A 22,889-nucleotide genomic window follows, 5' to 3' on the forward strand; every position below is an offset into this window, starting at 1 on the left:
GGTGGTGAAAGACAAATACCATATGATCTCAGTTGTAAGTTGAATATAGTAAACAAAACAAACAAGCAAGCAAAATATAATGAGCCATTGAAATAAAGAACAAACAAACAGTAACCAGAGGGGAGGGTGGAGAGGAGTAATGGGGCAAAATAGGGGAAGGGTTGTCAAGGAATATATATGAAGGACACATGGACAAAGTCACAGGGGGTAGGACTGAGGGTGGGAGACAGGGAGGGATTGGGTGGGGGGAGCAGTCAGAGGAAAATGAAGACAACTGTATTTGAACAATAAAAATATAAAAGCAAAGAAAAAATTCATCTCAGTGCAGACAGAGGTGTTTATATGTAGCTAGAGGCTCTGGACTTGCAGGCAGTGTTCTTGTTGATTCTGATATGGATCTTTAATATCAGCATACTAGATCTGGTCAGTGCCAGTCAAATTCCTGCTGTTGGGTGATCCGCATCAACTGAAGTCATCATCAAGGCCACGTCTTATACAAGCAGGAACTGGAACAGCTGTTGCTTGTAGTATGCTTAGAAATAAACTCTCAGTATATGAGTTCTTTTTATTAGTTCACTAGAACATTTTTATTCTAATTCCACTTTATGGTTAGTCACAATAGTATAAAATTTTTATTCCCTATTACATAATGCCTTATCTGAAGGAGAGAATGGCTATGGACTGGAAGCTCCACTGCATTGGTTTTCTGGAAACTAACGGTAATATCTTTTTTCACCTACAATATAGCAGTAAGAATGACTTAGTTCTTTAGTGTTAGAAAGCCTAAAACAAATGGGCTTAAATGCCATAGAAATTTGTTGTATGATCAGTTTCATAGGCAGCTTGATCAAGAATATCCATATCTATTTCTCTGCTGTTCTCTCAAGTTGGTCATTCTCTGTATGTGGATTTAATTATTTTCAAGTTTAGCACTTTAAAAAAGATTTTTTTAATTTATTTTTAGAGAGAAGGGAAGGAAGGAGAAAGATAGGGAGAAAAACATCAATGTGTGGTTGCCTCTCATGCACACCCTACTGGGGACCTGGCTTGCAACACAGGCATGTGCCTCTACTGGGAATTGAACCAGCAACTCTGATTCACAGGCCCGCACTCAATTCACTGAGCTGCACCAGCCAGGTATGTTTAGAATTTTTAAAAATATGTGGTAAAATACACACAAAATATACCATCTTAACTATTTTTAAGAGAACAGTTCAGTGGCCTTAGGTACATTCACATTTTTCACAGCCATTACCACCATCCATCTCCAAAACTTGTCATTTTGGAAAACTGAAACTCTGTACCCACTAAACAATAACTTCCCATTTTTACCTCCATGCTATGCCTGAAAGTCAACATTCTGCTTTTTGTTTCCATAAGCTACAATTGGAACTTCATGTAAGTGGAATTATATAGTATTTTTATTTTAAAATATATTTTTAATTGTTCAATTACAGTTGTCTTCATTTTCCCCCTATTACTGTCCTTTGCCTTACCCACAACCCACCTCCCACATTCAATGTTTACCCTTCATTGTCTTTGTCCATGGATCCTTTATACATGTTCCTTGACAACCCTTCAAATTTTTCCCTCTCTTATCCTCCTACCCTCTCCCCTCTGGTTACTGTTTGTTCTTTATTTTCATGTTGCTAGTTACATTTTGCTTTTCTGTTTTGTTGATTAGGTTCCAGTTCTAGATGAGATCATATGGTATTTTGTCTTTCACTGCTTGGCTTATTTCACTTAGCATGATAGTTTTTTGATCCACTCATTTACTGATGGGAACTTAATCTGTTTCCAGAGCTTAGATATTGTAAATTGTGCTACTATGACCATTGGAGTAGATAGGTTCTGGTTTTTTAAAATATATTTTATTGATTATGCTACTACAGTTGTCCCATTTCCTCTCCTTTATTCCCCTCTGCCCTGCACACCCCTCCCACCCACATCTCCCCACTTTAGTTCATGTCCATGGGTCATACATATAAGTTCTTTGGCTTCTACATTTCCCATACTATTGTTACCCTCCCCATGTCCATTTTCTACCTACCATCTATGGTACTTATTCTCTGTACCTTTTCCCCCCTCTCCCCCTCCCACTCCCCCTCCCACTCCCCTGTTGATAAACCTCCATGTGATCTCCATTTCTGGGGGTTCTGTTCCTGTTCTAGTTGTTTGCTTAGGTTGTTTTTTGTTTATGTTTCAGGTGTGGTTGTTAATAATTGTGAGTTTGCTGTCATTTCACTGTACATGTGTTTTATCTTCTTTTTCTTAGGTAAGTCCCTTTAACATTTCATATCATAAGGGCTTGGTGATGATGAACTCCTTTAACTTGACCTTATCTGGGAAGCACCCTATCTGCCCTTCCATTCTAAATGAAAGCTTTGCTGGATAGAGTAATCTTGCATGCAGATCCTTGCTTTTCATGAGCTGGAATACTTCCTTCCAGCCCCTTCTTGCCTGTAAGGCCTCTTTTGAAAAAATCAGCTGACAGTCTTATGGGCACTCCTTTGTAGATAACTGCCTCCTTTTGTCTTGCTGCTTTTAAGATTCCCTCCTTATCTTTCATCTTGGGTAATGTAATTATGATGTGCCTTGGTGTGTTCCTCCTTGGGTCCAAATTTTTTGGGGAGTCTTTGAGCTTCCTGGACTTCCTGGAAGTCTCTTTCCTTTGCCAGATTGGGGAAGTTATCCTTCATTATTTGTTCAAATAAGTTCTCCTCTTGTTGCTCTTCCTCTTCTCCTTCTAGTACTCCTATAATTCGGATGTTGGAACATTGAAAGATGTCTTGGAGGTTCCTAAGCCTCTCCTCATTTTTTTTTGAATTCTTGTTTCTTCATTCTTTTCTGATTGGATGTTTCTTTCTTCCTTCAGGTCCACACCGTTGATTTGAGTCCCAATTTCCTTCCCATCACTATTGGTTCCCTGTACATTTTTCTTTACTCCACTTAGCATAGCCTTCATTTTTTTCATCTAATTTGAGACCCAATTCAACCAGTTCTGTGAGCATCCTGATTACCAGTGTTTTGAACTGTGCATCTGATGGGTTAGCTATCTCTTTGTCACATTGTTGTATTTTTTCTGGAGCTTTGATCTGTTCTTTCATTTGGGCATTTTTTTTTGCCTTGATGCATCTGTTATGTAATGAAGGGCAGAGCCTTAGGTGTTCACCTGGGTGGGGGCAACCCAGTCTCTGAGTTGTAATGGTGTACATGGGGCAGGATTCTGAGAGGGAACAATGGTGCTTGCTCCACTCTCTGCCAGATTTTAGTCACTTTCTCTACTTCCCACAAGCAAATTGGGCCTTCTGGTGCTGATTCCTGGGTGGGTGGGTTTGTGTACATTCTAGGAACCTGTGGATCTCTCCAATGAACTCTCCTGTGAGACTGGGAGTTTCTCCTTCTGCCGCCTCAGTTCCCACAGGTGTTTTCAATCAGTGTTTTGAGGCTTTATTTCCCCTGGCTGGAGCCCTGGGTTGTGTGGTCTGACTCACTTCCCAGTTTCCCCTGGTTCATCTGCACATGAATGTGAGGCTGCCCGGTCTGCCAGCTGCCTTGCATGCTGAGTCCCATTCCACAATCTCCTGCTTGTCTTGGTCCATCAGCCACAGCTTTGCTGGGAGCTCCCTTTGCCCCGGCTGCCTGACTCTGTCCCTCTACCGGTCTGGAGTAATGTATTTTCTTTAACTACTTGGTTGTGGAACTTTCATTTAGTTTGATTTCCTGGCTGTTCTGGTTGTTTTTTTTGTTGTTGTTGTTATTAAACTTGTTATTTCCTTGTTTTGGCTGTGCGAGGAGGCACAGCATGTCTACCTACACCTCCATCTTGGCCAGAAGTCTTGGTACAAGTATTTTTCTTTTTATGATTGGCTTATTTCACTTGATATAATGCCCTCAAGGTTCATGTATGTTGCAGTTTATATCATAATTTACTTCCTTATTAAAGCAGAATAGTATTCCACTTTATGCATATACTATATTTTGTTTATCTGTTCATCCATTGATGGACACTGGTATGATTTCACGTTTTGATTATTATGAACAATGCTGCTATGAACATGGATGTGCATGTATCTGTTTGATTACCTGCTTCCATTTTTTTTTACATATACCCAGAGGTGGAGTTGCTGGGTCATAGAATAATTATATGTTTAATTTTGGGGGGAACTGCCAGATTTTTCATATCTGCTACACTCTTTTATGTTCCCATTGCCATGGGCTTAATTCTAAAGCTGCTTTCCACCTGGTGATGAATGTTCCAGGCTTCATCTCCCCACACTCTAGTGTCAGAAGAAGAATGGAAACTCTCTACATAATTCTAAGCAGTAATTATGACACATATCTTTCTGGGGCTGCTGAGGTCGTATGGCTAACCCTGATCCAATGACTGGTAAAAGTAAAGGGGATGAACAAGTGGACTTTAGACAACTTGGTCCAGCCCATACAGTAGGTGAGATCAACATTTTGTAAGCACATATGCTGCATGGAGCTTCAAGTGGTGAGTACAGGTATAAAGAGTCAGGCCTCAGTAACTTCAGATAATAAGGCATTTTCACACACATTCTCCTGGATTCTGAATTTTATTTCGCTTCCCACAGGATTTTTGTCTCCTTCTAGCTGAAGCTTAGATATTTCTCTGACATTTGTAACAGGGGCCTAATGATGCAGAATTATTAGGAAATAGGCTTTTTTTCTAATGTGTTTTTAACACTTTTTCCCATTACTTTTACAATGAAAGGTGAATGTCAAGGCTTTCACTAAAAGTCAAGACTTTTCTTCCCAGGTTGTCATCTACAACAGGAGAAGGCATGTTGGCCACTTTTCCTGACCCCTGAAAACAGAACTGTATCTGGGTACTTGTTGACTGCTGGGATAATTACCATCCAGCTTCTGGGATAGAAAGTTGTGCCCTTTTGTGAAGAGGTCCAGGATGGGTAGCACAGGCCTGGACCTCTTCCCATGGATCACTCACATGATTTAAGATTGTATTAGGAAAGAGACTATAGATGCCAGTTCTCAGGCCTAAAGTCAAACAAAGGTTCAAAGAGAAAGATCTTGGAAATAAATATGCTTGGCCTTTTCAGAAGTAAAATGACAGATACTGTTACAGGGTGCAGCCAAGAGGGGGGACCCCAAATAGGCATTTGAAATGGGGTCCAGAACTCAAGGTGTCTAGGAGATTTTAGGATGTTCTAACCCCACCCCCAGGGTGTGGGTTCGGGGAAGGAACAAATGGAGCAGGGCCATTGAGAGCTGTTTTGCATAGCAACAGCCTTGCAGCTAACCTCTGGTGTGGTCATTTAACATATCTATAGCCTTTGGCTGGTCTCTTAGATATGTTAAATAGCTGTGGCCTTGCTCTGAGCCAGGGGAATGGAAGTAACTTCCCCACCAAGATGTAACTGGGGGGCAGGTCCCCCGAATTACAGTGCCTGTGTGGGAGCTTGAAGAAGATTGGCTCCATGACATGGGGTGACACCTACCCAGACTCATGATGGCAGACCAGTAAAGCTGGAAGGATATGAGTTCTGGCATGTGAGGCCGAGTGTAGGAGGAGTCGGAAATGGGGCTGCAAAGACGGGCCTGGCGATTTAAACTGAGATGCGGCAGCCATTGGAGGAAGAACCATGCATAGCCCTGAGAGGGAGAACCACGCGGCCTGGACGGAGTGGGGACTCTCCCTTCCCACAGCCCTGAGAGAGAGAACCACGCAGCTCTGGCAGAGTGGGGACCACCTCAGCTTTAGAAGGGGGAACCACCTCCTGGTTTTAGCAGAGATCCCGGCAACTCAGCGGAGGGTGCCGGGAACCCAGGGAGGTCTCCCAGTCGAGATGGAGTACTAACTGGGAATAACCAGAGGACTGCCTGAGCCATGGACTTCTATTTCCTTTCCTGAGATATGGTACTCTGGACTGGGCAAAGGGGAAGGAAGGAAGGACTGTGTCTGTTTGTGGGTCTTTTAAGGGACTTTAGGATTTTTTTGATAAAGACATTAGGTTACTACTTTAAATTTGTATAGCATTAAATAAACATTTCCTTTCCTTTTCACAAATCTCTGGCATTGAGAGACATCTTTCCTTGGGCAGCAGACATGTTGGACCTGGGGGCTTTTTTTCAATAATAGTATATCGTCCCAGGCCCCCCTTGTTTGTTCTGTAACAATACTTGCAGCCAAACTCTGAGTCCGTTTGAAGATTTAGCTGTTAATCAAGACTGGCTCTGTGAAAATGAATTTCCCTGTTAAATTCAGGGGCTGTAGCAACTTTCCTAGACCCAATAATGGGAGTATGGACTCCAAATATGGAATAAAGAGTAAGTCTCTCTCACTCAACTGCTCTGGGACTCTTGTGACAAGTTGGTGCTTTCCTGCCTGTTTCAGATGTGTGGGCTAGTTCAGGATGTGGTGGCTGAAGAGGCAACTCACAGCAGTGTGTGCATATGTGTGCGGGGCAGGTTGACTTGGTACCACCCAGTTTGGGGAGTACCCCTTGTTTACATTTAAGAATGAAATGTACTTGATCCTGAAATGCTCAGGTTCCTCATCAGTGGTTTTTCCTGCCTGAGGAAAACTGGTTGCCTGAGTCTCAAAGGGGTCTGGACAGACCTTGCACCATGTATTCTTTGGTCCATATTCCCATGCTCTCAGGGTGTCAGCTCACATAATGGTTGACCAGTGGCAGGTCTTAAACAGCTCCCTGAAGACTCTGAAATAGACCCTGTGTGAAATATAACTGTTTGGGCCTCCTTACCCTGGCCCAGGGCCATAGAGAGGGACATGCTTTCTGCAGGGGACCCAAGGCTGCTTTGATGTCCAAGCTGCTGGCCCAGCAGACTTGGCTTTGTGTGGCTCCAGGCAGATGGATGCGCCTTTCTTTACCGGGCCTCCCAGGGCAGCAGAGAAAGTTCCCCAGACCTGTTTCCCACCCTCTAAAAATGGGGATTTTGCCTTCCCTGTATGTTCCAGGCCCTTCTCGTTTCAGCAGGAGGATCCTGTGTGTTTGATCTAAATCTGGTCTCCTGCTGGAAAGACCCAAACAATTTAAGTCAAAACAGTGTTAACAGGAAACTTGTCTCCTAAAGCCAAGAATGCAACCAAAATAGCTTCAAGTTTAATTCTGATAGCATCACCATTTGGGGGAAGGCCTTTAACTGAGAGAACAATAAGTGCAACTTGGCGCCCAAATGTTCTGACCTTCAGAGCTTTGTGGGGTGCCAGGAGCATGGGCTTCTGGAATACCTGGTACACAGAGGTGGGGCCACTGGCAGGTACCTGGGCACAGAGAGCTGGCCACACAGAGAGCCACACAAGCAAAAGATGTGTTTTCATAGAGCAAACTGACTAAATAATTGAGAAATTTAGAATGGAAAATATCATTTAAAAAGAATAAAAGCACTTTGTTTAACTGTGGAATATTTGTGAACTCAAAACACTAGAAAGAAGAGAAAAATCACCCATGATCATATAATACAGACAGAACTGCAGTAAACACTGTGGGGGAATTTTCAATGTTTCTTTCTTTATGTATGTGGCATGCATGCACATACAAACACACACTTTAGTGGCTTGAGTGCCTCCTGTTTTACCTTATTTGTCGTATATTTCCCTCTCCTCACATAAAATCACTGCTGCCAGCTTCCAGATATGTTCCCTACACATATAAGAAAACATAGATTTACTTATATTTTCCTGTGCAAGTGGCAGCAGAGCACTTTTCTGGATCTCTGTTTTTTGAACTTGACATTATGTCTTGGACAGCCATCCATATCAGTATGTACAGATTACTTTCATTGTTTTATAAAGTCGCATAATATTCCACTGTTTGATTATGACATAATTTATTCAGCTGCATTTTATGAACATTTAGATTGTTTTCAGACTTTTGATGTTGAAAAATACACCTAGAAGTGTCATTACTGAGTCAAATTCCACATGGTGAGAGCTATGACCAATGGGTCTCCACAGAGCTGGTGCCAATTTGCTCTCCCACAAGCAATGTATGAGGAGGTGTTTATTTCCCTTCACTGTTACTTACACAATTTGCTATCATGATTTTGGAATTTTGTTGATTACAAAAGTAAACATATCATTGTGTAACTTTGCATTCTTTTTAAAAGTGAAATTGAAACTATTCTCCCATGTTTGAAGCATTTGCATTTTTGTATCTATGAAACTTCCATGTTATTTCCCCACTTTTCTTCTGGGCTGTAGGTATCTTTCTCTGGTACATTTTCAAGAACAATGTTTCTATTTTTTCACTATTGCTCCCTTCCTTATTCTTAACCAAAGAAGAATAGAAGCTAATGGTTACTTATAGTACAGAATTTCTTTTCCTTCTTAATTTTTCTGTGGCCTCACAGACTGTTTGCTTCCTGAAAATATGGCTTAACTATGTAATTCCTCATTCATCCTTGTCTCTGATACTCCTTTCCAGTGACCAAAGCAGGCCCATATGACTCTTATCATTAGCCATGCTCCCAGTCCTTCAGAAGTAATGAAGAGATAATGGATCTTGCACCTCAATTTGTATCACTCACCCAGGAGAGCTCTGCTTCTGTAGATTTTTATTTTAAAGATTTAAAACTGCAGGAATTTTATTTTTGCATTATCCTGTGTTTGATCTTAAATGCTTCCAGGAAACGTCCCCATTTTATGCTTCATAACTCCAGAATTTTCACTACTATTTCAAGGATAAAGTTTATTATGTTTATTGCTTCACCTTCTTGATTTTGTGTAATTTCTTTTTCTTTCTTTTTATTATTGTTGTTCAGTTATAGTTATCCCCATTTTCCCCCATTACTCTCCCCTGTCCTACCCACCCCTCACCTCCCACATTCAGTCCTCCCCAAGCCCATTGTATTTGTTCATGGGTCCTTTATATATGTTCATTGATTTGACCCTTCCACTTCATTCCCCCATTTCCCTCCCCACTCCTTTCTGATTACTGTCAGTTTGTTCTTTATTTCCATGTCTCTGGTTCTATTTTGTTGTGTTGATTAGGTTCTACATACTGGTGATATCATATAGCATTTGTCTTTCATTGACTGGCTTATTTCGCTTAGCATAATGCGCTCCAGTTCCATACATGCTGTCATGAGAAGGATAGGAGTTCCTTTTTGCTTTCTACTGCATAGTATTTCATTGTGCATCACAGTTTTTTTTTGATCCAGTCATTTGCTGATGGGCACTTAGTCTGTTTCCAGCACTTGGTTATTATAAATTATGCTACCATGAACACTGGGGTGCATAAGTTCTTTTGAATTGGTGTTTCAGGATTTTTTGTTGTTGTTTATTTTTTTATGGAAGTTTGCTTTCCAGGTCCTTTTTTAAATTTAAATTATTTTATTGTTGTTCAATTACAGTTGTCTGCATTTTCTCCCTACCACTCCCCGCACCCCAGCCAAACCCACCTCCCTTCCTTGCTTCCATTCTCCCCCTTTTTTTTCCCATGTGTCCTTTATAGTAGTTCCTGAAAACCCTTCTCTCCACTGTCCCCTCCTCCTTCCCCTCTGGCTATTGTTAAATTGTTCTTAATTTTAATGTCTCTGGTTATATTTTGTTTGCTTTTTTCTTTTGTTGATTATGTGCTAGTTAAAAGTGAAATCATATGGTATTTGTCCCTCACCACCTGGCTTATTTCACTTAGCATAATGCTCTCCAGTTCCATTCATGCTGTTGCAAAGGGTAGGAGCCCCTTCTTTCTTTCTGCTGCACAGAATTCCATTGTTTAAATGTACCATAGTTTTTTGATCCACTCATTTACTGATGGGCACTTAGGTTGCTTCCAACACTTGGCTATTGTAAAGTGTGCTGCTATGAACACTGGGGTGCCCAGGTTCCTTTGAACTGGTGTTTCAGGATTCTTAGGGTGTAATCTGAGCAGTGGAATTGCTGGGTCAAAGGGCAGTTCCACATTTAGTTTTCTGAGGAAATTCCATACTGTATTCCACAGTGGCTGCACCAGTCTGCATTCCCACCAACAGTCTTAAAGGTATAAGGGAAAATGCAGATTTTTCTTTCCCTGTTTACATTCACACCTTTTATGTAATTTTGCATTATGTATCTATGGTTTATAACTAGATTAATATTTTTTCAACAAAAATATATTATTTTAGGTGAATATTATTTTTTCTTTTATAGTTAATAAGTAATAATGAGTCATTTCTACTCCCCATAAATAATTTTTTGAAAATTTTATTCCTTTTTATTACAGATGGAAACAACACATATAGAGTCCTACTCCTGCTACATACAAATCAGTGATATGTGTCTATTATAAGAGCAAATGTATGGAATAAATCAACAGCAAATAGTTGTATAAAGCAGATATACAAGCCAATCCTAAACCTGAGGCATCCCAAAGACACATACTAAAAATTAATTTTCATTGACACTTCAAATTTTGATAGTCTATAAACATAATTTATGAAAATAGCATAATTCAGTATAGGCCTTCCAACTTTGCAGTTGTTCTTTTTCAGTCACATATTTTCTTTTGTTAAAGTATAATTTATTGATTATGCAATTACAGTTATTTCATGTTTTCCCCCTTTATCCCCCTTCATGTGATACCCATTCCCTAAAGCATTCCTCCCCCTTGCCCACTGTTAGTTCATGTCCATGGGTCCTATATATAAGTTCTTTGGCTTCTCAGTTTCCTACACTTATTAACCTTCCCTTGTCTATTTTGTACCTAGTGATATGCTTTTTAATCCCTGCACCTTTCCCCAATTTTTCCCCTCTGCCTCTCCACTGATAACACTCCATGTGATCTCCATTTCTGTGATTCTGTTCCTGTTTTAGTTTGCTTAGTTTCCTTTTTTTTTTTTTTTAGGTTCAGTTGTTGATAGTTAAGATTTTGTTGTCCTTGTATTGTTCATAGTTTTTGATCTTCTATTTCTTAGATAAGTCCCTTTAACATTTCATATAATAAAGGCTTGGTGAGGATGGTAAAGGGCTTTCGTTAACTTTACCTTATCTGGAAAGCATTTTACCTGCCCTTCCATTCTAAATGATAGCCTTGCTGGATAGAGTAATCTTGGATGTAGGTCCTTGCTTTTCATGACTTTGAATACTTCTTTTGAGCCCCTTCTTGCCTGTGAGGTTTCTTTTGAGAAATCAGCTGATAGTCTTATGAAAACTCCTTTGTAGGTAACTTTCTGCTTTTCTCTTGCTGTTTTTTATAATTTTTATTTTCCCTTTCTTATTATTGTTCAAGTGCATTTGTCTCTATTTTCCCCACACCACTCTCACATGTCCTACACTCCACCTCCTACCGTCAATCCTATTCCCCTTTGGTTTTGCCATGGGCTCTTGACAACTCTTCCTCATCTGTTCCCCATTATCCCCTCAGCCCCTCCCTTCTTGTTACTGTCACTTTGTTTTTTATTTCAATGTCTCTGGTTGTATTTTGCTTGCTTGTTATTTTTTTTATTAGGTTCTACTTCTAGGGGAGATCACATGATATTTGTCTTTCATCTCTTGGCTTATTTCATTTACCATAATGCTCTCCAGTTCCATCCATGTTGTCATGAGGGTTGGGAGCTGTTTTCATTCTACTGCAGAGTGTTCCATTTTGTAAATGTACCATACTTTTGGGATCCACTCATTTACTTATGGGCACTTACCTCCAAGCAATTGGCTATTGTAAATTGTGATACTATGTATATTAGGTTGCATTGGTACTTTTGAATTGGTGTTTCAGGGTTCTTAGGATATAATCCCAGTAGTGGAATTGCAGGGTCAATGACATATTTCACTGATATAGAACAAACATTTCAAAAATTTACATGGACCCATAAATGTCCCTGAAAACTGGTAGCAATTTGGGAAAGAAGAACAACATAGAAGGGATCACAATGCCTGATATCAAACTATATTACAAGACCACTGTAATCAAAACAGTCTGGTACTGGCATAAGAACAGACACATAGATCAATGGAACAGAATAAAAAGCCCAGAAATGTACCCAGGTCTTGATGGCTAACTAATATTTGTCAAAGGGGGCAGAAGCATAAAATGGAGTAAATATAGCTTCTTCCACAAATTGTGTTGGGAGATCTGGACAGCTACATGCAAAAAGTGAAACTTGACTTCCAGCCAAGATGGAGGCATAGGTTGATACACTGTGCCTCCTTGAACAACTAAAATACGGACAACAACAATATAGAAATGAAGATGAACCGGTACCAACAGAAAATTGAACTGTATGAAAGTCTGACAACCAAGGAGTTAAAGTAGACATATTCATCTGGACCGGTAGGAGGGGTGGAGTCAGGTGGCTGGGCAGAGAGGGGTCATGACAAAGCAGTGGCTGGTGGAGCCTGGGCACACAAGGCAGCAGTGGGCAGACCCACTGAGCTGGCAGGCCATGGAGGGGCACAGCGAATAGGGTAGCTGGTAGATCCAGCTAGCCCACATTCACATGCAGATTAACCAGGCAAAACTGGGGAGTGAGACAGACCATGCAGCCCAGGGTCCCAGTGCAAGGAAATAAAGCCTCAAAACACTGATTGAAAACACCTGTGGGAACTGAGGCGGCAGAAGGAGAAACTCTCAGTCTCACAGGAGAGTTCATTGGAGAGATCCACAGGTTCCTAGAATGTACACAAACCCACCCACCCAGGAATCAGCACCAGAAGGCCCAATTTGCTTGTGGGAAGTAGAGAAAGTGACTAAAATCTGGCAGAGAGTGGAGCAAGCACCATTGTTCCCTCTCAGAATCCTGCCCCATGTACACCATTACAACTCAGAGACTGGGTTGCCCCACCCAGGTGAACACCTAAGGCTCTGCCCTTCATTACATAACAGATGCATCAAGGCAAAAAAAAATGCCCAAATGAAAGAACAGATCAAAGCTCCAGAAAAAATACAACAATGTGACAAAGAGATAGCTAACCCATCAGATGCACAGTTCAAAACACTGGTAATCAGGATGCTCACAGAACTGGTTGAATTGGGTCTCAAATTAGATGAAAAAATGAAGGCTATGCTAAGTGAAGTAAAGAAAAATGTACAGGGAACCAATAGTGATGGGAAGGAAATTGGGACTCAAATCAACGGTGTGGACCTGAAGGAAGAAAGAAACATCCAATCAGAAAAGAATGAAGAAACAAGAATTCAAAAAAAAATGAGGAGAGGCTTAGGAACCTCCAAGACATCTTTCAATGTTCCAACATCCGAATTATAGGAGTACTAGAAGGAGAAGAGGAAGAGCAACAAGAGGAGAACTTATTTGAACAAATAATGAAGGATAACTTCCCCAATCTGGCAAAGGAAAGAGACTTCCAGGAAGTCCAGGAAGCTCAAAGACTCCCCAAAAAATTTGGACCCAAGGAGGAACACACCAAGGCACATCATAATTACATTACCCAAGATGAAAGATAAGGAGGGAATCTTAAAAGCAGCAAGACAAAAGGAGGCAGTTATCTACAAAGGAGTGCCCATAAGACTGTCAGCTGATTTTTTCAAAAGAGGCCTTACAGGCAAGAAGGGGCTGGAAGGAAGTATTCCAGCTCATGAAAAGCAAGGATCTGCATGCAAGATTACTCTATCCAGCAAAGCTTTCATTTAGAATGGAAGGGCAGATAGGGTGCTTCCCAGATAAGGTCAAGTTAAAGGAGTTCATCATCACCAAGCCCTTATGATATGAAATGTTAAAGGGACTTACCTAAGAAAAAAGAAGATAAAACACATGTACAGTGAAATGACAGCAAACTCACAATTATTAACAACCACACCTGAAACATAAACAAAAACAACCTAAGCAAACAACTAGAACAGGAACAGAACCCCAGAAATGGAGATCACATGGAGGTTTATCAACAGGGGAGTGGGAGGAGAGAGGGGAAAAGTTATAGAGAATAAGTAGCATAAATGGTAAGCAGAAAATAGACAGGGGCTGAGAAGAAATAGTATGGGAAATGTAGAAGCTATAGAACTTTTATGTAAGACATATGGACATGAACTAAAGTGGGGAAATGTGGGTGGGAGGGGGTGTGCAGGGTGGAGGGAAGTGAAGGGGGAAATAGGACAACTGTAATAACATAATCAATAAAATATATTTTAAAAAACAATGATACTCAACCACCAATTTACACCATATGCAAAAACAAACTCAAGATGAATAAGACTTAATTATAAGTCAAAACACCATTAAAGTCCTAAATGAGAACATAGGCAGGAAAATCTCATATATTCCATGCAGCCATATTTTTACTGATATTTCCTCTAGAGCAAGGGTCACAAAAGATAGAATAATTCAATGGGACATCATCAAAATAAGCTTCTGCATGTCTGAAGAAATCACCAGCAAAATTAAAAGGGAACCTTTTTTTTTTTGAAAAATATATTTGGCAATGTTACCTTGCACAAGGGTTTGGTCTCCAAAACATATAAAGAACTCACATGACTCCACTGAAGAAAAGAGAAAGAATCCAATTGAAAAATGGGTAAAGCACCTGAATAGACAGTTTTCCAAGGAGGATGTATGGAGGGCTCTGAGACATGAAAGGATGACTAGCCTTGAGACATGAAAGGATGATCAACATCACTAGCCTTCAGAGAGATGCAAATTAAAACCACAATGAGATGCTTTTTCACACTGGTCAGAAGGACCATAATAATAAAATTAACAAACAACAAGTGCAGTTGAGGTTGTGGAGGAAAGGGAAACCTAGTACAATATTGGGGGGGATGCAGAGTGGTGCAGTGACTGAGGCAGATGGTATGGAATTTCCTCAGAAAACTAAAAATGAAACTGCCTCTTTGTGCTTTTAAGATTTTCTCCTATGTTTAATCTTTGGCAATTTAACTTAGATTTGTGTTGGTGTGTTCCTACTATTTTCCAACTTGATGGGGTCTCTGAGTTTCCTGGACTTGTATAGTTATATCCTTTACCATATTTGGGGTTTTCTTTTACTATTTTTTCAAATACAGTTTTAATTTCTTGCTGTTTCTCTTCTCCTTCTGGCACCACAATGATTCAGATGTTGGAATGTTTGAAGTTGTCTCAGAGTTTCCTAAGCATCTCCTCATTTTATTGAATTCTTGTTTCTTCATTCTGTTCTGGTTGAATGTTTATTTCTTCCTTTTGCTCCACATCATTGACTTGAGTACTGGTTTTCTTCCCTTCACTCTTGGTTCCCTGTATATTTTTCTTTATTTCATTTTGTATGACCTCCACTTCCTCCTTTATTTTTTAGCCATACTCAATTATTTCTGTGAGCATCCTCATTACCAGTATTATGAACTTTGCATCTGATAGGTTGGCTATTTTCTTATTGCTTAGTTCTTTTTTTGGCATTTTGATCTGTTCTTTTATTTGGGCCTTATTTCTTTTTTTGCAATATTCTTGCTACATTGCAAAGGGAAGAAACTTATGTATTGGTCCAGGAAAACCACTTTCCTGAGTTGTGTGATAGATATAAGAGAGGTAACAGTGCTGCTTATTCAGCTCCTGCCCCACTTTAAGTCACTTTCCCCTCTTCTTAGAAGCAAATTGTGATATTCCTGCTGCTTTCCTGTTGCTGATTCCTGGTTGAATGGGCTTATGTAAGTTCTAGGACCCTGTAGGCCTCTCCAAAGGACTCTCCTGAGATACAGTTTCTTCTTCTGCTGCAACCCCAACAGATTTTTACAGCCAGAGATTTTTGAGACTTTCTTTTCCTGGCACTGGAACCCTGGATTGTATGCTCTTTCTCACTTCCTAGTTGGCTCTCCCAGTGTATCTGCATACAAATTTAGGACTGCCTGTTCTGCCAGTCATTGCCTCATCTGTTCAGGCTGCCAGCTGCTGTCTTGCCATGTGTCCTCTCTACCCTGTCTGCCTGTCTCTGACCCTCCCACCAGTTTGGATGAATGCTTCTTTGTCTATTTGGTTGTCAGACTTCCACAAAATTTTATTTTCTGGCAGTTCTGGTTGTTTCCTGTTTTAAAATTGGTAGTTATCCTTTTTTTTTGTTATGTGAGGAAGTGAAGCATATATACCTATGCTTCCATCTTGGTGGAAGCTCTCCCAGGCACATTCTCTAAGCATTATTTCCTCTACTAAGGATTGTTTGATATGTGTTACACCCAAAGATCTTTAAATAACACTCATCAGAGGGCAATTTTATTTTGATGAGAATCTTCTGGCAATGTACAAAAATCTGGAATGTCCAGGTGGTAAACATAATTCATTTTTGCTGGAAATTCCTTCTTTCTATAAAATTCTTATTTTTGGTAGTTGGTGGAGGACCAAAAATACTTCATAGCCACATATTGTTGATTCCAATTCTCACTGTGTTGTGAGAAATCCAGTAATTTTAAAATGTTTTACTTTATTTAGAGATTTCCCCATCCTTACTAAAAATGCAAAATTCTAAAAAGAAAGGTATTTATTGGAAAAGATTTTCTGACCTTCAAGTCTGAATGTCACTGGGCTGCCTGATCTTTCTTCTATAATTTTGAAATCCTTTAAATTTATGTCTAGGTATTGCCTTTTAACTATATCTGTTATTTTTAGAAATAACCATAGGCAAAGGATTGCAGCCTACTGTAGTAGACAGATATAGACACTAAACTGTAGGAATGATACAACTTACTTCACTTTGTGCTGTGTCCAGCCCTCACCCTGACCTGGTGATGAGTGAGATTTTAGGATTCCCTCAGTCTTTTTCTGTTTGTTTTCACTTGCTACACTCCCTACATTTTTAGGTATCAGGATTCAAGAGAGTGTCAGAAAGGAGGCTCTTCCTTTTACATTCTAATTTTAATTGATGTTATAATTGTATTTAAGTTAAGAGTCTCCCTGATGTCTGAGTTGATTGATTGAATGGTTAATCCTTTTCACTTATAAAAGTTCTTGAATCTGTTGTTTTGGTGCAATGAATGATATTCAGACTTGGATAAAAGAGTGGGGAGGAGTCTGTGCAGAGTTGATTACAGCTAAGGAAGATGTTTTCTTTACTTGATCAAATTAATATATTTTAAAGGACATGTTTCCAAAGCCCAAGGGAAATGTTGGGCAAAATAGTCATCTTTGCTCCACTTGCAGGGAATAATAGTTCCTCACCATGGCCAAAGCATACAGGATGCTATCAAACTTTTTTGTTTGTTTGCAGCTCTGTTCTGTGAAAAATTATTTTCTTTCATCTACTTCAAGCATTAATAATTTATCATGAATTATTTATTATATAGGAATTTTTTTCCCAAAGAGGAAGTTTTATTTCAGGATTTAGGCGATCAGCCTGTGTTTGTGAGCCATGAATACTGAATATATTCAGATTCACTGTTATCTTGATGTCTGCTAGGATAGAGAGGGATAATGGTAATAACAATAATGATGGAGACAATAGTTAGCAATTAATATATGTATGTGTGTCAGATACTCTTTAAAGCATTTTATTTCTGAGGCTAACTGGAGGCTGCTAGGAAGCACATCCACCCTGGACCAGTGGAGGCTCATGTGGATTTCAAGTGATTGCCAGAGAGCACAACTGTGGGTGCCTATGACACACTGTTTGGAAACAACATTGAGCACTGGAATACAGTTAAATTTGCACCTGAAGAGACACCCTTTCAAGATGGTACTTCTAAACTAGTAATAGTCTTTCCTGAAGAATATCAAAATAAACTTCCGACTGTTAGGTGTTTATCCAAAATATTTCATCCAAATGTGCAAGCTGATGGTAGCATGTTTAGATATTCTTTTGAACCAATGGAGTCCAACATATGATGTACCTTTTATCTTAGCATCAATTCAGCCATGCTGCAAGAACCAAATCTGAAAGTCCAGTCAATAATCAGGAAGCACAACTTCATCAGGAAAACAAATGAGAATATGAGAAAAGAGTTTCACCCATTGTCAAACAAAGCTGGAATAATTCATAGCATACAACTAGTCTGTTAATTTTTTTATCATTGTTGTGTATAATTTTCTTCTCAGTAGAAAAGTTAACAAATATTAAATGGTTTAAAAGATTCTGCAGGGGAAAAAAAAACCGTTTAGTTTAGAACCTATAAAAGCTTGATCTGACCTGTAAGTGGAACCTAATCAACAAAACAAACAAGTGAGCAAAATAGAACCAGAGGAAAAAATATGAATAAACTGACAGTAACCACAGGGGAAAAGGGAGGATAACAGGGAAAAGAAGGGGGAGTGTCATCAAGGAACACATATAAAGGACACTTGGGCAAAGACAATAGGGAAAATGATTGAAGGTGGGTCATGAGGGTGGGTATGACAGGGAGAGTAATGGGGGGAAAATGGGACAACCTTAACTGAATAACAACTTAAAAGAAAGCTTGTGACTTATCCAAAGGATATCCTATCTCTTCTCTACGAGCTGGTACTTTAAATCCCATAGAATACAGTCCTGCTGTCTGAATCCATTTTGCCTTTATCCTCCAACTGATCATATAAAAGAGTAGGTGGGAGCTGTGAATACCAATATACTTGCTGAAAGAGAGAACCCACCAACAAAGGAACAACCAACAGATAATAAAGGAAGATGGTGGAGGAGTGAGTGAAAGCCACACTAACCTCCACCCAGGACCAATCTGGAATTACAATTAAATGGTGGAGAAATAAAGCAGAACAAACAACTGAACAATAGCAAGAGCCCCATAATGTCAGACAGACAGAAGAACCAGCTTCGACAAAACATGTCTGCACCTACACAATAGCATACAGGACATGGTGGGTGGAGTGACCCTCATTTAACCAACTGGAGGGAAGGACCCACCAAAGAAAGACCCAAGACAATCAAAACTCAAATACAACCAGAGAGTGAACATAAACAACAGCCCAAGAGCATCAAGTTTAGGATAGCAAGGAGACTGTACCACTACATCTCAAAATATCCACCCATAGAAGTTCACACCACAGACCCAGGGAGTCAGAACATATCAACTTAAGAAGCAGAGGCAAATAAGAAGAGTGTCACAAACAATGGGAAGACAAAAAACAAACAAACAAAAAACAAATAAATCTCAAATGAAAGGAAAGGAGAAAGCCTCAGAAAGAATGCTATATGAAATAGAGGCAAATTAACTATCAGATATTGAGTGCAAAGCAATGATTATCAGGAAGCTAAATGAGCTCACAGGAAACTACCAAAAAGTACAGGGAAACTACAATGAACTCACTCAAAATATATCAATATGAAAAAGGAAATGGAAACTATCAACAAGGGCCAAGAGTAAATGAAGAATACAATTTCTGAAATGAAGAATACAGTAGAAGGAATCAAAAGTAGGCTAGATGAAGTAGAGGATCAGATCAGTGAGCTGGAGGACAAGGTAGAAAAAATCTCCCAGAAAGGACAAGAAAAGGAAAAGACTCAGAAAGAATGAAAAGGTGTTAAGGGAACTTCAAGACATTGTGAAGACCAATAATATCCATATAATAAGTGTAACAGAAGGAGAAGAAGAAGAAGGAGAAGGAAAAGAAGAAACTCAAGAAGGGGGAGGGGGAGGTGAAGAAGAAGAGGAGGAGAAGCAAGGGATAGGAAACATGTTTAAAAAAAGAAATGATGGAAAATGTCCCTCTTTTGATGAAAGAAAAAGTCACACAAATCCAGGAAACACAGAGAGTCCCAATCAAGAGAAACCCAAAGAAGCCCACTTCTAGACACATCATAATTAAAGTAGAAAAATTCCAAGACAAAGAAAGAATCTTAGGGCAGCAAGGGAGAAACAGAAAATAACATAAAAGGGAGCTATGATAAGACTAGCTGCTGACTTCTCAAAGGAAATGCTAAAAACCAGAGGGACTGGCAAGAAATATTCTAAGTGGTGAAAAACAAAGGCTTGAAACTAAGACTATTCTCTACAGTAAGGCTCCCGATTAAAATGGAAGGCCAAATAAGGAGTTTCCCAGACAAAAGAAGCCTCAAAGCATACACCTGATCCAAACTGGCACTGCAAGAGATGCTAAAGGATCTGCTTTAAGAAACAAACAAACAAACAAACAAACAAACAAACAAACAAAAAAGAGTGTGTGTGAGAGAGGAACACAAGTATGAAGTAAAATGGCAACAAATAAGAATCTATCAAAAATAACCTTAAATATTAATGAATTAAATGCTCCATCAGACATAAAATAGCTGAATGAATAAGGAAGCATGACCCACACGTATGCTGCCTACAAGAGACCCACCTTAAAACAAAAGACCTACAGACACTGAAAGCGAAGGGCTAGAAACAAATATCCCAAGCAAATGGACAGGAAAAAAACTGAGGGTACCAATTCTCATATGAGACAAAATAGACCTCAAACCATGGGCCATAAAAAGAGACCCAGAAGGTCACTTCATAATACTCAAAGGAAGGATCCATCAAGAAGACATCTACATTGTACATATATATGCACCCAACATAGGAGCACCCAAATACATAAAGAAAATCTTGGAGAACTTCAAGAAAGATATTGGCAGGAACACAATTATAGTAGGGTACTTCAACAACCCACTGACAAAAATAGAAAGATCTTCAAAACAAAAAAAATCAACAAGGATGTTGTGGCATTGAACAATGTCCTAGGAAAAATGAACTTAACTGATATATACAGAGCCTTTCATCCCAAAGAAGCAAATTACACATTCTTCTCAAATGCACATGGAATATTTTCAAAGATGGACTACATGATAGGACACAAAACAAGCCTGAACAAATTAAAGAAAATTGAAGTCATAACAAGTATTTTCTCTGGCTACAAGGACTGAAACTAGAAACCAACCTCAAGGAAAAAGATCAAAAGCACTCAAATTTATGGATTTTGAATACTATGCTATTAAACAATGAATAGATCAAGAATGAGATCAAGGATGAAATCAAAAACTTTCTGGAATCAAATGAAAATTAACTCACAACAATCCAAAACTTATGGGACACAGTGAACACAGTCCTGAGAGAGAGTTTCATAGCAATACAGCCCTACCTAAAAAACATAGAAACATTTCAAATAAAAAACCTAATCCTACACCTACAAGAACTTGAAGAACAATAACAAAGACAGCCCAGAGCAACTAAAAAGAAGGAAATAACCAAGATCAGAGCCTCATTAAGCAGGGTAGAGACTAAAAGCAAAAATCTAAGGATCAATAAATCCAGGTGCTGGTTCTTTGAAAAGATAAACAAATTTTACAAGCCTTCAAGTAGACTCATAAAAAGAAATGAGAGAGAGAGAGAGAGAGAGAGAGAGAGAGAGAGAGAGAGAAGAAGAAGAAGAAGAAGAAGAAGAAGAAGAAGAAGAAGAAGAAGAAGAAGAAGAAGAAGAAGAAGAGGAAGGAGGAGGAGGAGGAGGAGGAGAAGGAGAAGAAGAAGAAAGGAGAGGAGAGAGAACCCAAATGAATACAACTAGAAATGAAGGAGGAGCGATTACAACTGATACCACAGACATACACAAAATTTTAAGAAATTACTATGAAGAACTATATGCCAAGAAATTTGAAAACCTAGGTGAAATGGACAAATTTCTAGAAAATTATTATCTTTCAAAACTGAATGAAGAAGTAGAAAGCCTGAATAGACCATTAACAACCAACAGAATTGAATCAGTAATAAAAAAAACTCCCAAAACATAAAAGCTGTGGACCAGATGGTTTCACAGGAGAATTCTACAAAGCATTTAAGGAAGAGCTAACCCCTATTCTTCACAGATTATTCCAAAAACATTGAAGAGCATGGAAGCCTCCTAATTTCTTTTTATGAAGCTAGCATCATTCTAATCCCCAAACTAGACAAAAACACAACAAAGAAAGAAACCTTCAGGCCAATATCACTGATGAACATAGATGCTAAAATTCTCAAGAAAATAATGGCAAAATGCACCCAGCAATACATTAAGAAGATCATACACTCTGACCAAGTGGGATTCATCCCAGGTATGCAAGGATGGTCCAATATTCACAAATCAATAAATGTAATACATCAAAAATACAAAAGGAAACACAAAAATCACATGATGATATCAATAGATGTGGAAAAAGCATTTGATAAGGTATAGTACCCATTTATGATAAAAACACTCACCAGAGTGGGAACAGAAGGAGTATTTCTCACCATTACATAGGCCATATATGAGAGACCCACAGCTAACATCATACTAAAAACTTTCCCACTATGATCAGGTAAAAGAAAAGGTTGTCTTTCACCACTTTTACTCAATGTAGTATTGGAAGCCCTAGAAGGCAGCAATCAGACAACAAAAAGAAATAAAAGGCATCTAAACTGGTAAAATAGAAACAAAACTGTCATTGTTTGCAGATGACATGATAGTGTACATAGGAAATCCTATAGAATCCACCAGAAAACTGCTTGACCTAATAAGTCAATTTGGAAAAACAGTGGGATACAAAGCCAATATTCAGAAATGAAAGGCATTTCAGTATACCAACAATGAATATCAGAAACAGAAATGAGGAAAAATATCCCATTTGATATAGCAAGAAGAAAAATAAAATGTGTTGGAATAAACCTAACCAAGGAGGTAAAAGACCTGTACTTAGAAACCTACACAACACTGAAGAAAGAAATCAAGGAAGACACACAAAAATGGAAATATATACCATGTTCATGGATCAGAAGAAATAACATCATCAAAATGTCCATACTACACAAAGCAATTCACAGATTCAATGCAATACCTATTAAAGTACCAATGACATATTTCACAGATATACAACAAACATTTCAAAAATTTACATGCAACCATGAACAACCCCAAATAGGTGCAGCAATTTGGAGAAAGAAGTTCAAAGTAGGAGGGATCAAAATACCTGATATCAAATTGTTTTTCCAGGTGACTGTAACCAAAATATCCTGATACTTACATAAGAACAGACACTTGGAACAATGGAACAGAATTGAGAGCCCAGAAATAAACCCAAGTCTCTACAATCTATTAGT

General features: G+C 39.1%; 1 pseudogene; it reads left to right on the forward strand.

The window, feature by feature from the left end:
- Positions 1 to 4,365: 4,365 nt before the first annotated feature.
- On the forward strand, positions 4,366 to 17,870 carry LOC123821123 (annotated as a pseudogene).
- Positions 17,871 to 22,889: the final 5,019 nt, after the last annotated feature.

The sequence above is a fragment of the Phyllostomus hastatus genome, unplaced genomic scaffold (genome assembly GCF_019186645.2).
Source record: "Phyllostomus hastatus isolate PE091 unplaced genomic scaffold, TTU_PhHast_1.1 phas_contig_38, whole genome shotgun sequence".
Taxonomy (NCBI): domain Eukaryota; kingdom Metazoa; phylum Chordata; class Mammalia; order Chiroptera; family Phyllostomidae; genus Phyllostomus; species Phyllostomus hastatus.